Source organism: Suricata suricatta, chromosome 17 (assembly GCF_006229205.1).
Source record: "Suricata suricatta isolate VVHF042 chromosome 17, meerkat_22Aug2017_6uvM2_HiC, whole genome shotgun sequence".
Lineage (NCBI taxonomy): Eukaryota > Metazoa > Chordata > Mammalia > Carnivora > Herpestidae > Suricata > Suricata suricatta.
In genome coordinates this window covers 6009911-6024242 of record NC_043716.1, presented here as the reverse complement: position 1 = coordinate 6024242, position 14332 = coordinate 6009911, and the positions used below count along the sequence as shown (strand labels likewise).

Below are 14332 nucleotides of genomic sequence, written 5' to 3'. Positions count from 1 at the left end.
CAGCATTCATGGGATGCACTACTGGACTCTGGGGCTACAAAAGTAAGAGGCACACAGCTCCGCACCTCACGTCCAGCCCGTGGCTGCAGGAAACGCAACCTCGAACCAGGAGATTTGACTGGGTCCACGGCAGTGGGCGTATTGGCAGAAATCATCCCTCCCTCCGAGATGCTCAGGAAGCATGATGGTCCTCGCGTGTCAGATGAACTCAGTATTCAGAGAGGTCTGGAGGTGGTGGAGGAGAAGGCCACACCGCTGGCGTGGTTTTGACTTTGTGCCTAGAGCACTCGACACACGGGTCACTGAGGGGCTGGGGGTGACTTCCTTCCTCTTCAAACATGAATCCTCTTGTCTTTTGTATTGAAACCTGCCAGAGAGGAAGCCGTTCTCCTCTACTTTCGTCATAATCTCTGGTTTAGCTGAGTGGGCGGGCCCAGGGGCTCAGGTGGACTGGGGCCTAGGAGCCCCGCCATCCATGGGCGCAGGTGGAAACCAGAAGGCACTGGGTGCACCCTATTGGGAAAGTGGCATCTGGGGACACCGCGAGGGGAGAGGTAGAGTGTAGGTCACAGCCGAGTATGACCTGGTAGGTCTGTTCGGGGCCTCCTCACCGGGAGGTCCCCTGGGGTTTCAGCCACCTGCTCTTCCGGCTTCCCTTTCCAGTGGGGGCAGCGGTTAAGTGTCTGCCTCAGGTCAGCAGGCAGATCAAGGGCGTGCAGGGCCCTGTGCGGCCTCAGCAGCTGCCACCACCCCAGAACCCAAGTCCTATCAGGCAGGGACTGTGCCTTTGAGAGTTGTGAGCTGTTTCCAGTACAGGGACGCGGGAACCAGTCCGGAATCCTTGCGCCGTTGGGATACGAGGCCAGAGAGGCAGCCCCGCTCCCCCCCCAGCAAGGCCCCTCTGTCTGTGTATGTGTCTGACATCAGGGCTGGTGAGCGGCAGGCTGAGGTGGGTGTCCAGGCGGGAGGCGGTGGATGGGGTATCGCTGAAATTTCAATAAGATGAGCTTTGGGAGATTCAGAGAGCAGCTGGATAAAATCCCCGAACCTATAGGGGGCTTTGTGTTCATTAAAAAAGAGTTGCTTTCGCTCCTAGGAAAACAAACAGCTGCTTGGGGCTTGGGCCTTTTTGTGTGACTGTCAAGTGCCAGGGTACTGAGACTTTTTGAGAAAAGAGTTATTTTAGGAGCAGCCCAAGGGGGTGCAGCTGACCGTGGCTGCCAGCACACATTTCAGGGGAGGGAGTCCTTAGGGGGTTTATCGTTTGGCTTTTTAGAGTACACGAAGTGAGTGCATTTGATTAGTAGTATGGTCTGATGTGAGCTGTAGAAGTTCGCAGATCTGACCCTTTCCCGTATTAAATAAATGGCAACAGCCTTTCATTCCTGTGGCTGAGCAAAAACCCAATCAAACACGTCTCCCTTTCAGAGCTTAGCATACACTAGCTCCCGCCTGTCTCCCCGCTGTCATTCGTTCAGTGAATTCAGGAGGGCTGGCAGTGTGCTGAAGGAGGCGCGGGGGTACGGAGTTAATGAAGCCTGAGTGTCATCTCAGAGAAGCTTGTGAAGGGAGCCAGACTCACCTAGAAATGGCAGGAGCAAAGTACCAAAATGCAATCTTGAAACTGTTTCCGGGAGGGGTGCCTGGGGGGCTCAGTCGGTAAGGCATCGGACTTTGGCTCAGGTCACGATCTCACGGTTTGTGAGTTCGAGCCCCACGTTGGGCTCTGTGCTGAACGCTCAGAGCCTGGAGCTGCTCCAGATTCTGTGTATCCCTCTCTCTCTGTCCCTCCCCTGCTCATGCTCTGTCTCTCAAAAATAAAAGTAAACATTAAAAAAATGGGGAACAATGGCACTTTTGGTCACTTTACAGTCCCAATAGATTTGCGGGCTGCTCCTTTAATATAAACACAAGACATGCTGCATAAAATATTTCGCAACATGTAACACATGGAAGAACTGATTTAAAAAAATCAAGTAACATCCAGGTGCCAACAAACAAGGAAAAATATTTTAAGACGAAGTGGCAAGTGTAGCCAGAAAGCCCAGGCGCGTATACAGGCTGTGGGGCCAGAATCCTGACAGCAGGTGGGCCAAGGAGGCACCCTCTTTGGCACTGAGGGGGCAGAGGGGCAGGAATAGGACCCTAGGGAGTGTCCTGTCGGACACAGCAGGTGTGGCTGCTGACCCACGGAGGTGGAGAAAAGGCTCGTTTCGGTGTGATGCCTTGGATGGGGACAGACAGTCCTCCTATAATATAGTTGAAAGCTTGTCTGACATGGGCCAAGGCCAAATTTACAAGACTCATGCAGACACTGTGAAAACATAAAAACTGGCAGCCTGAGAAATGTACACAGAACCCAGCTCAGCACCCACGGGTGACCAAGACTCCGCTGCCTCATGCGGAATAGGGTGGGCAGAGGGGTGCAGCAACACGACCTGATCTACTCCTTCAGAAGAGGGCAGGGAGAGGGGGAAGCAAGGAGGGATGAAGACAGCATTTAGGGGGACCATCTGGAGTCTCCAGGAAGAGCAGGCAATGGCTTCACCACACACGGGAAGTCCATTCTCTCTTGAACATCACGTTTTTCTCGCTTCTGCTTTTGTCTCTTCCCCTGGGCATGAGGAAGGCCTTTCTGCCCTGACACCCGGGCCCGTCCACCTCGTGGAAACTGAGGCCCTCCTGCCCCAGGCAAAACCCTCTGATCCCTTTTTAAGGGAGTCAAAATATTTGTGACTCACACAAAGAATGACTGACAGCAAATCAAAGCCACAATAACATTTGTCCCACTGTTTTAAATGTTTTCTTGTGTCCTGCGGCCTCCGTGGAATTGATCTTGGGAATAAACACAAGCCTAATTAGGGGTTCAAAAACCAATCAGTCTACTCCATCAAAATAGCGGTCTAAAAGAGAACAAATACCTCATGATTGTGTCAACCAATGCAGGAAAACCACTGGACAAAACCTAACGCCCATTCATGATACAAACTTCAAACAAATCATGAGTCAAAGGGAATTTCCTCAGTCTGATAAAAAGCATCTAAATAAAACCCCTACAACAGGGGCACCTGGGTGGCTCAGTCTATTAAATTTCTGGCTTCGGGGGCGCCTGGGTGGCTCAGTCGGTTAAGCCTCCGACTTCGGCTCAGGTCAGATCTCACGTTCGTGGGTTCGAGCCCCGCGTCAGGCTCTGTGCTGACAGCTAGCTCAGAGCCTGGAGCCTGCTTCCGGCCCTGTGTCTCCTTCTCTCTCTGCCCCTCCCCCTCTCATGCTCTGTCTCTCTCTGTATCAAAAATAAATAAAACATTAAAAAAATTTTTTTTTTTTTTTAATTTCTGACTTCGGCTCAGCCCACGATCTCATGGGTTGTGGATTCGAGCCCCTCGTTAGGCTCAGAGCCTGGAGCTTGCTTCGGATGCTGTGTCTCCCTCTCTCTCTACCTCTTCCCCTGCTCATGCTTTGTCTCTCTCTGTCTCTCAAAAGTGAACAGACGTTAAAAAATTTTTGCAAAAACCCTACAAAAATGGTGAAACACTTACTGCTTTTCCCCTGGAAGATTTGGAGCAAAGCAACTGCCATTCTGGGCACTGCTATTTATTTATTTATTTTTGTAATTTAAAAAAAATTTTAATTTATTTTTGAGAAGCAGAGAGAGACAGAGGGCAAGCAGGGGAGGGTCAGAGAGAGAGGGAGACACAGAATCGGAAGCAGGCTCCGGGCTCTGAGCTGTCGGCACAGGGCTCGACACAGGGCTTGAACAACAAACCTGGAGATCATGACCTGAGCCGAAGCCGACACATAACCACTGAGCCCCCCAGCACGCTGTTTTGTCCTAGCCCGGGCAATCGCAAACAGCAAATAAAAAACACAAAAGCTTTACCTCTCTAACGATACAGAGGTAAAATGAAAGTAACAATAAATAACTGGCTAGCTGGAGGAAATTCTTCTGAGCGGAACAGAGAGAACACATCAGGCCTCCAAATGTGCTCTGATTATCCTTTTTTTCTTTCGCAAGGAGAATCTGACAGGTATGATTCCATATTAAAGAGGATACAGACAGAATATGGGAATGAAGGAGGTAAAGACTTTCCTGGGATTTTCAGAAACATAACACTATGTTTCCGTGCAATGGAACAAAGAGCAGAAGGGATTCAAAAAGCACCATCAGGGAGAAAGTGTTTTATAAATAAACAGAACATGTAGGAAGAGAGGGTTAAGACGTTCTGCTGTTAGGATTAGTGGAAAAGGTGCTTACTTGTATCTGGGAACTTATGTTTGTAGATCTTGCTCTAAATCTTTGAAAATACAATGCCATGGTAACAGTGGTGTTATGCTTTGCTGTTTAAATAAACTTAAATGAATTCTATTTTTGACAGAAAAAACAATAATTGAGTGCAAAATCACGCTTATCTGTTTCCCACTTAAATATACTTTGGGGATGTGCAGCTGTTGGCACAAAAACGTGTTGAATGTGGTGGTTTAAGGCCTGGTTCTTTTTGTTGTTATTGTTGGAATTCTGGCCCCAGTTATGGCCGTGCGACCTCGGACAAGTTATCTAACCTCTTGGCGTTTCGGTTTCCAAAGCTGCAAAGTGCAGAACATGACATTACGATCTACTTCTAAGGTTGGTAGAGGAACTAAGCAGGAAGCACTTAGCGCTTGCAAGGTGCTGAGGACAGGGTCGGACATGAAGTGAGCATCCGAGTTTGGGGTTGTTGTGGTCACCACCATCCTACACCTGGTGAGGAATTGTCCAAATCAAAGACACCGTCCCTGCGGGGGAGGGAAACTACTGATAACAAGGCCCCCAGTCACACCTTGAAGACTCACATTTTCAGTGACAGGAAATACGCCATGGGCAACATTTTTTGCTTCGAGGGATTGTGCTTCAGTGGGAGATGGAAATAGACATCAGGAGCACACAGGTTTCTGAGGACGATTGGGCAGCGGCTGTTAGCCGAAGACAGCATTTTATCCATCTCATATTTACAGCCTCCCAATTCTGTTGCTATTCTAGAAAATTCTGTTGCTCTTCTAGAATGGAATCCTGGGTGAATAATTCAGATTCCTGGACAGCGATGGAGCACCCTTACTTGGAACTATAGGGTCAGATTTTCACCAAGTAGTTTTCTTTGCCCTCTCCCACATAATGCCCTTTATTCTGTGTTCACCATTCTCTCTCTTTCCTAGACACACCCCTGGGGACTCTCTTATAATTGAGGATTGCCCTGTGTTTGGGTTCTTGACTATACACCCAAGTCACCTGCCTGTTCTCAAACCAAAACATGCTCCGTGAACCTCTGCTCCTCCAGGAGCCCTAGAAGACAGGAGGAGCTACCTTACGTAGAAGAATTCTAGGTTGCTCCCCCCAAACCTACTTTGTACTGCAACGTGAGAAGTAAATCTGACTTGTGTTCATGCGCAAAGACATTAGAGGTGCTTGTTTTAGAGTTACTCTGTCCTAAGTAATTGACACTCTTATGCTCGGTCTTTCTGGGTGCTACAGAATAGAAGTTTCACTTAACAGTATAAGTTCTGAGACCCGGGAGCTATGCTTTGGGGATAAGGAGATGGTAGCTAGGGGTAGGTGAAGACTTCTGCCGCTTGCAGTCTGCCTCTCTCTCTCTCTCTCTCTCTCTCTCTCAAAAATAAACACTAAAAATTTATAAAAAAGACACACCTTTGCCATTTAGTTATTTCAAGGACCCAGACACCAGATGCTACCTTCGTGAGCCTTCGAATGATCTGTTATTATTATGATCTATCTATGATTATTATCTATTATCAATCTATTATTTAAAAATTTTTAATGTTTATTATTTATTTTTGAGAGCAAGAAAGACAGCATGAGCAGGGGAGGGGCAGAAACGAAGGAGACACAGAATCCGAAGCAGGCTCCAGGCTCTGAGCTGTCAGCACAGAGCCCAATGTGGGGTTCGAACCCATGAACCATGAGATCATGACCTGAGCTGAAGTCGGATGCCTAACTGACTGAGCCACCCGGGTGCTCCAATTATCAATCTATTACTATGACCTATTAATCTATTATTATACTATTAACCCATTACTATCTTTAATCTATTGTAATCTATCATTGTTATTATTAATCTAACAATGAGCTTGTAGAGAAGTAGAACAGTCAAATGATTAGACAGAACTTTGAATAGAATAATAGAACTTTGAATTAACACACCCTGTAATGAACTGGGTACAGCTGGTTCATGAATCTTCTCACTGATGCATTATTAGTAAGAAACTCCTATGCGAGACACTGAACTAAGTATGATGAATTGTGTGATCTGGTTTCTCCTCCCTGAGTGTTAATTGCAGGAATTGCAAAAAGCTGAGAAAAGTATAAGCCGGAGAAGAAAACAATTCAAATATGTGTTACTGATGGTAAGGAGTTTGAAAACGGTCAAAGCCAGCAAACACAGAGAGGAGTTTATTAAAAGGCTTTGCCCCTGGATGTCTAAGACCAATGGACAAACAGCAGTTTGAATAGTTAAAGGGGCACAGTCTGTACGTGAAGGTACTGGACACTGAGGTTCCCCCACTGCCCCTTCAATGCTGTGACCCCGTAACTCTTCCCTTTCTTGGGGTTCCCCAGTTAGAATGTGGGGATTGGCACCTCCTTGACTCTTTCTTGTTCCTCATCTCAGGAGGGTGACGGAAAGCAATCATGGGTTAGATTTACAGCCAATGAATTTATTGAGTGAAATCCAAGGGCTTATTGTAAGTTAAGGCCATTTCCCACCTAAATTAGTGTAAAACTGAAAAAAACGGCCATGAGCTCCAAGCTGGGAGTGGTTTGGATTGGGTTCCGAGCCTCTCAGCTCGGCAAACAGTGAATCCAGCTCCACACCAGACCACGGTCGAGGCAGCTCCATTCAATTATCCTACGGAATCCGCCAATCTTGCCGAACGCTTCCCCTGACATTATCCTCAGGTAGAAATTTCCGTCATGTGAGTCCATTTTTGATAGCCAAGTACTTTTCATACTTGATGTGAGACACCTTTCTATTCTCCAAAAGATACGCTATGCATTCGAAAAATTATAATGTTAAAGGTCAGTTAACTTCTGTGCTATTTAAAGACGGAGGTTTTTGTTTTGGTTTGGTTTAGATTTTTGTTTTTAAACATTACCCAGAGCTCTGTGGAGGTCACAAAAGGACCAATTGGGGAGTTTGGTGGGGAGACGGGAGGATCCCCATCTAACCATGAACCAAAGCACTTCTGTTTTTGTCTGTTTATGTAATGGTCTCTATGTAAGACTTAATGGGGGAAACAAGAGTTTAGATAATTGTTTTTAAAAATATTTGAGCCATTGCTTAAAGCAAAGAAAATCTGCCATAGATTAAGGACATACTGTGTGCCAGCTACTTTACACTTATTATCTTAGATAATTATCACCACAACCCTTACTGGCGACAACCTATTTTATGAGTGAAGAAACTGAGGCAAAGATATTAAATATTTTGCAAGTTGGACTGTTCTTTCAGGTAAAGCCAGGATAAGAATCCATGATTTACGTACTCTCTAATCCAAAATAATTCTTTTCTTTATTTTTTAGAGAGAGAGAGAGAGAGAGAGCGAGCGCACGAGCAGGAGAGAGGAGCAGAGGGAGAGGGAGAGAGAATCTTAAGCAGGTTCTGCGCTCAGCGCAGCGCCTGATGGAGGGCTCAGTCCCATGACCCCGTGATCCTGACCTGAGCCGAAATCAAGAGTTGGACGCTCAACCGACTGAGCCACCCAGGCACCCTCAAAACCATTCTTAAAAATGAAATTTATTAATGTTTTTATATAGGCTTACTAAATATAAACTTGTTTATTAAAATTAAAAAGTTCCCCATGATGATGACGATGGTAATGATATTGATGATGAACATAGTATAATGACTGTAGCTACTCTTTATTGAGCGAAACTAGTATTGCCACAGCCTTGTTTCTCAGAATTCCTTGGAAATAAAAATTTCTGTGCATGATAAATCTCCAGATTCTCAGGCTCCACCCCAAGAACTCTCAAAATTCTCAGGGGGTAAATGTGGGAAGTTGGGGGATCACTGGGCAATGCTACATGCTGAGTATTTTCATCCATTATCATATTTGATCCCAGCAACAATGTCAAGACACAAATTCCATTATTGAGCCCATCATACAGATGAGAAGACTAAGGCAGAGAGAAGTGAAGTGAGTTACTTAGAGCTGCTGACTTTGACATGATTGTCCTTAGGTACAGTCTCTTGAATTCTAGGTCTAATGTTTTGTCCTCCAAATAGAAGGGGTTAGCTGGTTTCTATGAGGCTTAAGTGAAATTCCCCACAACCTGGTGCTCCCTTACAGGGCATGGACTATTCCAGCTTGGTCCTTTGCCTTCGCCTTCCTGGATCCTGAAGGATTCACTCCCAAGCTTTTCTTTCCCCTCTAGCATCTCAAGTTTGCCTCTCTCTACCAGCTTCTTCCTCTCCACCTTGAGTCCCAAGGGCAAGATTTCTTTTTTCTTTTTTTAAATTTATTTAAATTTTAGTTAGTTAACATACTAACAATACTGGTTTCAGGAATAGAATTCAGCGATTCATCACGTGCAGAGAACACCCAGTGCTCATTCCACAAGTGCCCTTCTTAACGCCCACTGCCCAGCTAGCCCATCCCTCACCTCCCTCCCTCCACCAACCCTTGGTTTGTTCTCTATTGTTAAGAGTTTCTTGTGGGTTGCTCCCTCTCTTTTCCAAGAGGAAGACTTCAAAGACCTTGCACTTCCCGAAGGGAGACATGACTTGCAAATATGGCAGACTATAAAGAGTGCCACTAAGGAGGAACAGGACGGAGAGTCCCAGGGAAGTTTGGAAGAGGAGCACCATGACCTGCTTAGAAAGTGAGAGATGGTGTGGTGGGGACCAATGCGCATGGGGCAGCTGTGGGATACTGGTAGTTTTCCACTAGCAGAGGTGGCATGGAGTCACCAAGAAAATATTTTGCCCCTTTCCTCCACTCTGCAAATTGGATCTCTGTAACACAGACCAAGTGGGGGAAAATAAATCTTAGCTCCAGCGATGGTTTAGCAGTCTAAATCACTGATTTCAAAATAGGACCAAATTCCAACCAGCTGGTAGTGATTTTCAATTCCTGACCTCTGCAGAAAAGGGTGAAGATTTCACCAGAAAGTCCATTTCTTGTCCAGGGCACCAGGCCCCTCTTCCCTCACAGGGTGACATGAATGCTTTGGGGCTTTTTGCTTTTATTTTTAATTTTGTTAGTAACCGCAAGCCCCACTGTTCCGGTATTTTGAATGCAGCATTTAGAAGTTGAAAATAGAAGGAGGGGACAGAATGTGCAACATTTCCTAGCTCATTGTTCCATGTCTGTATTAAAAACACACACACACACACACACACACTTTAAAAAGCAAAATTCTGCATTCTTCAAGTACAGCAATTTACAATCAAGGGTAAAAATGAAGCTCTTAGTCGCCTGGTGTGTCTTACTCATCTCTGCTACCCCGTGGGGTAATCGCTTCTACCATTTCACAATTCTTAGTTAAGAATACACGACCGTGCGACCACGTGCCACTCACCACCTGTTATGGGCTGACCTGTGTCCTCCCAAAAGACACGGCGAACTCCAAACTCCCATTATCTGTGAACACGGTCCTGTTTGGAGATGAGGTCTCCGCAGATCTGGTCAAGTTAAGATGACGATGTTAGGCCGGGGCGTCCTCTAGTGAGAAGACGGCCATGTGAAATATACAGAGGCACGGGGAGATTGTCATGTGCAAAGAGAGGCAGAGATTGGCCCTGTATGTCTAGAAGTCAAGGAACGACAAGGATTAGTGGCCATCACCAGAAGGCAGCAGAAAGACATGGGCCAGACTCTCCCTCAGAGCCCCTAGATCAAGGCTTCCAATACTCTGATTTTGGACTTCTGGCCTCCAGAACCAGGAGAGAATAAACTTCTGTTGTCTTAAGCCTCCTAGTTTGTGGTACCTTTGTTAAAGGCAGCCCTAGGGAACTGAGACACCATCTCTATGAAGACTGTCCAAAAAAAAACCTCTGTGTAACATTACAAAACCACATAATCTGACGCCTGTTATAAATGTGAAGATTATCACATGACAGAGGGTGTGAGATCTTACAGAGCGGGTCACTAGTCTACTTCGATGGGGAAAACAAGGTTGATCACAGGGAAGTCTGGTTCATATGCAGAAGGAAACATAAGAAATGGTCTGATCCAGGAGCGGGCAAACAAATGATGGCCTACAGGCTCAAATCAGCCCACGTCCATCACTGGATAGACCCTGAGCAAAGGAAGGTTTTTATATTTTTTTATTTTAATTTTTAATTTTTTAAGTAGGCTTCATGTGTAGCCTGAAGCCCAACACAAGCCTTTAACTCGCAACCTTGAGATCAAGCCCTGAGCTGAGATCAAGAGTCGGATGCTTAACTGACTGAGCCACCCAGCCGCCCCTGGATTTTACATTTTTAAAGAGCTCTTGACTGTGGGCCCATCTCTCTTTCCCTTCCATCCAGTGGAGGTCTCCAGATGGATGGAGTAGCCACTAGCACAAAAGATTCTTAATCTCCAAAAGAGACCAGTGCTGTGGTGTAGACCAGCCCTCAGTTCCAACTCTCACATGGTGTGAGAAGTAAGTCATAACTGTGTGCAGCCCTGGAGACATTTGCTCTGCGAGGGTGAGGGCCCTGCATCAGTGCTGTGGTCCTATCCTAACACTCTTCTGCTCCAAGCCTGACCCTAATTTATTTATTTATCTAAAAAAATCTTTTTTAATGTTTGTTTATTTTTGAGACATAGAGAGACAGGGTGTGAACAAGGGAAGGGGCAGAGAGAGAGGGAGACACAGAATCTGAGACAGGTTCCAGGCTCTGAGCTGTCAGCACAGAACCTGATGCGGGGCTCGAACCCACAAATCGATACGTGAGATCATGACCTGAGCTGAAGTCAGATGCTTAACCGACTGAGCCACCCAGGCACCCCAAACCCTAACTAATTTAAAAGAACATGTGACTGAGACCACATGTGGTCCACAGAGCCCAAGATCCTTACTATCTGAACCCTTACACAAAAGGTAGGCCAACTCTTAGTCTAGTCCAATGATTTCTAATATTGCTAATCTTTTAGGGTGGAACATTTATTTTTATTTTTTTAACTAGACAAAACAGATCAAAAGCAAAGATGCTGTGAATGAAGCAGGCCCCGCTGTCTCGAGCTCCGTCTCCCCTGACCTGATGAGACCCTGGGGTCCAGCGAAAACTCACTAGAGTGATATTGGCAACCATCGATTAAGCACTTACAGTGTTTCGGCAGCACTGCGCTGAAGCACTCCACACACACTCTTGAATTTAATCTTCAAAATAATCATAAGAAGTGTGTTATTATTATCTCTGTCTTTATACATGAGGGAAGTGGAGCTTAGAGAAATTAAATAAGTTAATTGCCCTATATTTACATCTAGTTGATGGCAAAGACAATTCATATTGATGTCTCTCTGGCTCCAAAACCCACATTCTTAAGTACGCTGTGTTCCTCATCCCAAACGAAGTTGCTCTGATCTGTTTCCACCTCTTCAGGGACGGCCCTCAGCCCAGGGAGGTGAAGGGTATGTCCAGGACCACAGGCTAGTTGGTCATATGGGTGGATCTTGAGTCTAGGCCTCCCAACTCCCGACATGACACTCCTTCTGCTGTCCCTGCAGACTGGTTTATCCCGGCTTCGTGTAAGCTGATGGGGACACTGGCCAGAAGAGCTCTGGGATAGACAGGGGAGCAGGTGTAAATGCCGGAGTCCCTCATCAGTTTGATGGGCTGGAGAATGACATTTATGTAGCACGGGGACTGGTGAACCACTGTCTCCTCCTCTGTTTCCCCGTCTTGTCTCTCTCACAGAAAGGGCACCTCCTTCAGCAAGAGCCCACACAGGATTTGCATCTCAGGAGAGGCCTGGGGCGTACTCTGTCCCCCAGTAGCTGCCAGCAGTGGTCAACCAGGCACGTTCCTCACACCGATCGAGCTAGCCTTTCCCTACCTCCATTTCCCCTCCCCTCCTTCACTCTCCTGTCTTCCAGAATCTCAAGAATCCGCCTCTCCGTCAGCTGATTCCTTCTTAACCCAGCCCTTCGGACAGTTTCTATCCAATCTTACCCAGAGGGCTGCCTTTCCAGGAGACTCGGCCCAGCCTCCCACCTGGGGATAGCAGCTCCTTTCCCTGTGAAATGCTAGCTGTGGTCTCACCTTCTCTGTGTGGGACGCACTGTGTGCTCCAGCGGCACCAAGACACTTATGGTCACCGATGGCTTGAGAGACAGAGCTTTATAATACTACCAGCATGATGAACTCACTGAGCACTTTATACAGGTAGGACCTTGGAGGAAGGTGCTGCCATAATCTCCTTGTTGTATGTGGGGAAACTGAGGCATGGAACGGTTAGGTGGCTTGTCCAAAGACACAGAGTCAGGAAAGCATGTAGCCAGATTTTAGACTTTTGGAGCCTGGCTATCGAGTCTGTGGTCTTACCCCCTCTCCAAACTACCTTGCGTAAAGACGGCAGTCACCTTTGCTGCCTGCCTGCCGTGCGCGGAGGGAAATTACTGGGAGATGCTTGCCTGTATGTTTTCTCCCCATGAGGCAGTGTGGCTGTCTTTTGTGCTTTAGGGAGGGGAAAACCAGCAAAATGTAGGTCATAGAGAAGTCATATTTTTAGCTTTTGAGTCCCAAATCCCTAGCTCCAGACATAAACCAAAGATTTAAGAGATCGGATGAAAACCTGGGAAACTCCAAAGCAGGTTCAAACTTGGGGACTATTCAAATTTGGGGAGATGGAGAGCTACAGATGCCAAGAAAGCCGATATGACGGTAGGGGTGCCCCAGGAGGGAGCCCTGAGTACTTCCCACCTGCCCGGAAGCCCGGCGTCCCCTGCGGAGGCCGGCCGCGGAGCAGCAGACAGGACCGGAGATGGAAAATCAGACAGTCCCATGGCCTACGGCCTCCCTTGCATTTGAATGAGGACAACCTGAAGTGACAGAGGATGTGCCTCCACGACCACGCCAAGTCAGGGCTCAACACAGAAATTAAGTAGATTTCTAGAAAAATAAGAAACACTGCATTTCTTACTCAGCCGAACTTGGGTCCGTGTGTACCCACCACACACGCTTTATCTGTCACCTGTGCGGTGACCCCCATCACAGCATTCGAATACAGAGTGGAAAAGGTACCTGCCCAGGCCCATGAGCAGAGGGAAAATCCACACTGGGAGAAAAGTGGACAGTGAACCATGAAGGGAAGAAGAAAAGAAGTCAGCGCAGGTGGAATCTACAAGCCGAGGCACTGAGTGACCACCCTCCCCGGAAAGCACGTTTCTCTTTAGCCTCCAGTAAAAGCGCACACGTTGTCACGATTCACTCACGTTTTATTTGGCGGACCAGTCATTCCCTTGATCCTTTCTCGTAGATGCTCTGGCTTGGGGGCCGGACACCGTGACCTTGGAGCCAGCCTCCACAGAGGACTTCATTCGACCGCGTTGCGGCGGCTAAAACACCGCCTGCGGATCAGGGTTCCATCATGGAAGTCGTGCTTCATGACAAATATGTTATGAATGACTGCTCATAAGACCGTGCCAATATGTACGCTATCGGCGCATTCAATTATTTTAACCTGCTGTGAACTCGCCTGCCATAAATCATGGGAAAACTAAAGAGCGCTATCTTTAGGCACTGCACTGTGTCACTTGCTCAACTCATTCGCGGCTCTAAAAATACAATTTATATCATCGGATTCCTGAAATTCTTTCAGTGCTTACATTCTGATTTAAGTGGCATTAAAGCTGGGGCAATTAGGCTGAGAAGTCCAAGGCTACTGACCGGTGTCCCCCGGGCATGAGCTATCAGATGTGTTTGTCAGACTCACAAGGAGGGTTCAGTTAGAAGGCAGCCTCTGGTTTTGGGGCTTCTCAGCCTGAGGGCGGATCTTTCAAAGAAAGTGTGGATGAGGCTCTGGGGAACTAATCTACACAAGGGTGATCAGAACATTTGGTGTCCAATTTGGAACATTTTTGGAATGATTTGGGGAGGGAACCCTCAAAATTAATGCTGGACTCAGGCATAAACCAGGGTGAGTTTTGTTCATACGGGCATGGATTCTAATCATGGATGAGAAATGGAGGAAAGGGCCTCCGTCATGTTGAAAGGTAGCTTCCTAGGGCACCTGGGTGGCTCAGTCAGTTAAGTGCCTGATGTTTTGGTTTTATTTTTTAATGTTTTATTTATTTTTGAGAGAAAGAGACCGAGCACGAGCAGGGAGGGGCAGAGACAGAGAGGGAGACACA

At 46.9% G+C, this 14332-nt stretch overlaps 1 protein-coding gene across 1 annotated transcript in view; it reads right to left on the bottom strand.

Annotated features, from left to right (window-relative positions):
* MYOCD (myocardin) overlaps positions 1-13670 on the bottom strand; it is a 198061-nt gene extending 184391 nt beyond the window's left edge. Inside the window, exon 1 of the mRNA XM_029928844.1 lies at positions 13415-13670. The gene's annotated coding sequence lies outside the window, so the exon portion shown is untranslated. The remainder of the gene's footprint in view (positions 1-13414) is intronic.
* Between the last annotated feature and the right edge of the window lie 662 nt (positions 13671-14332).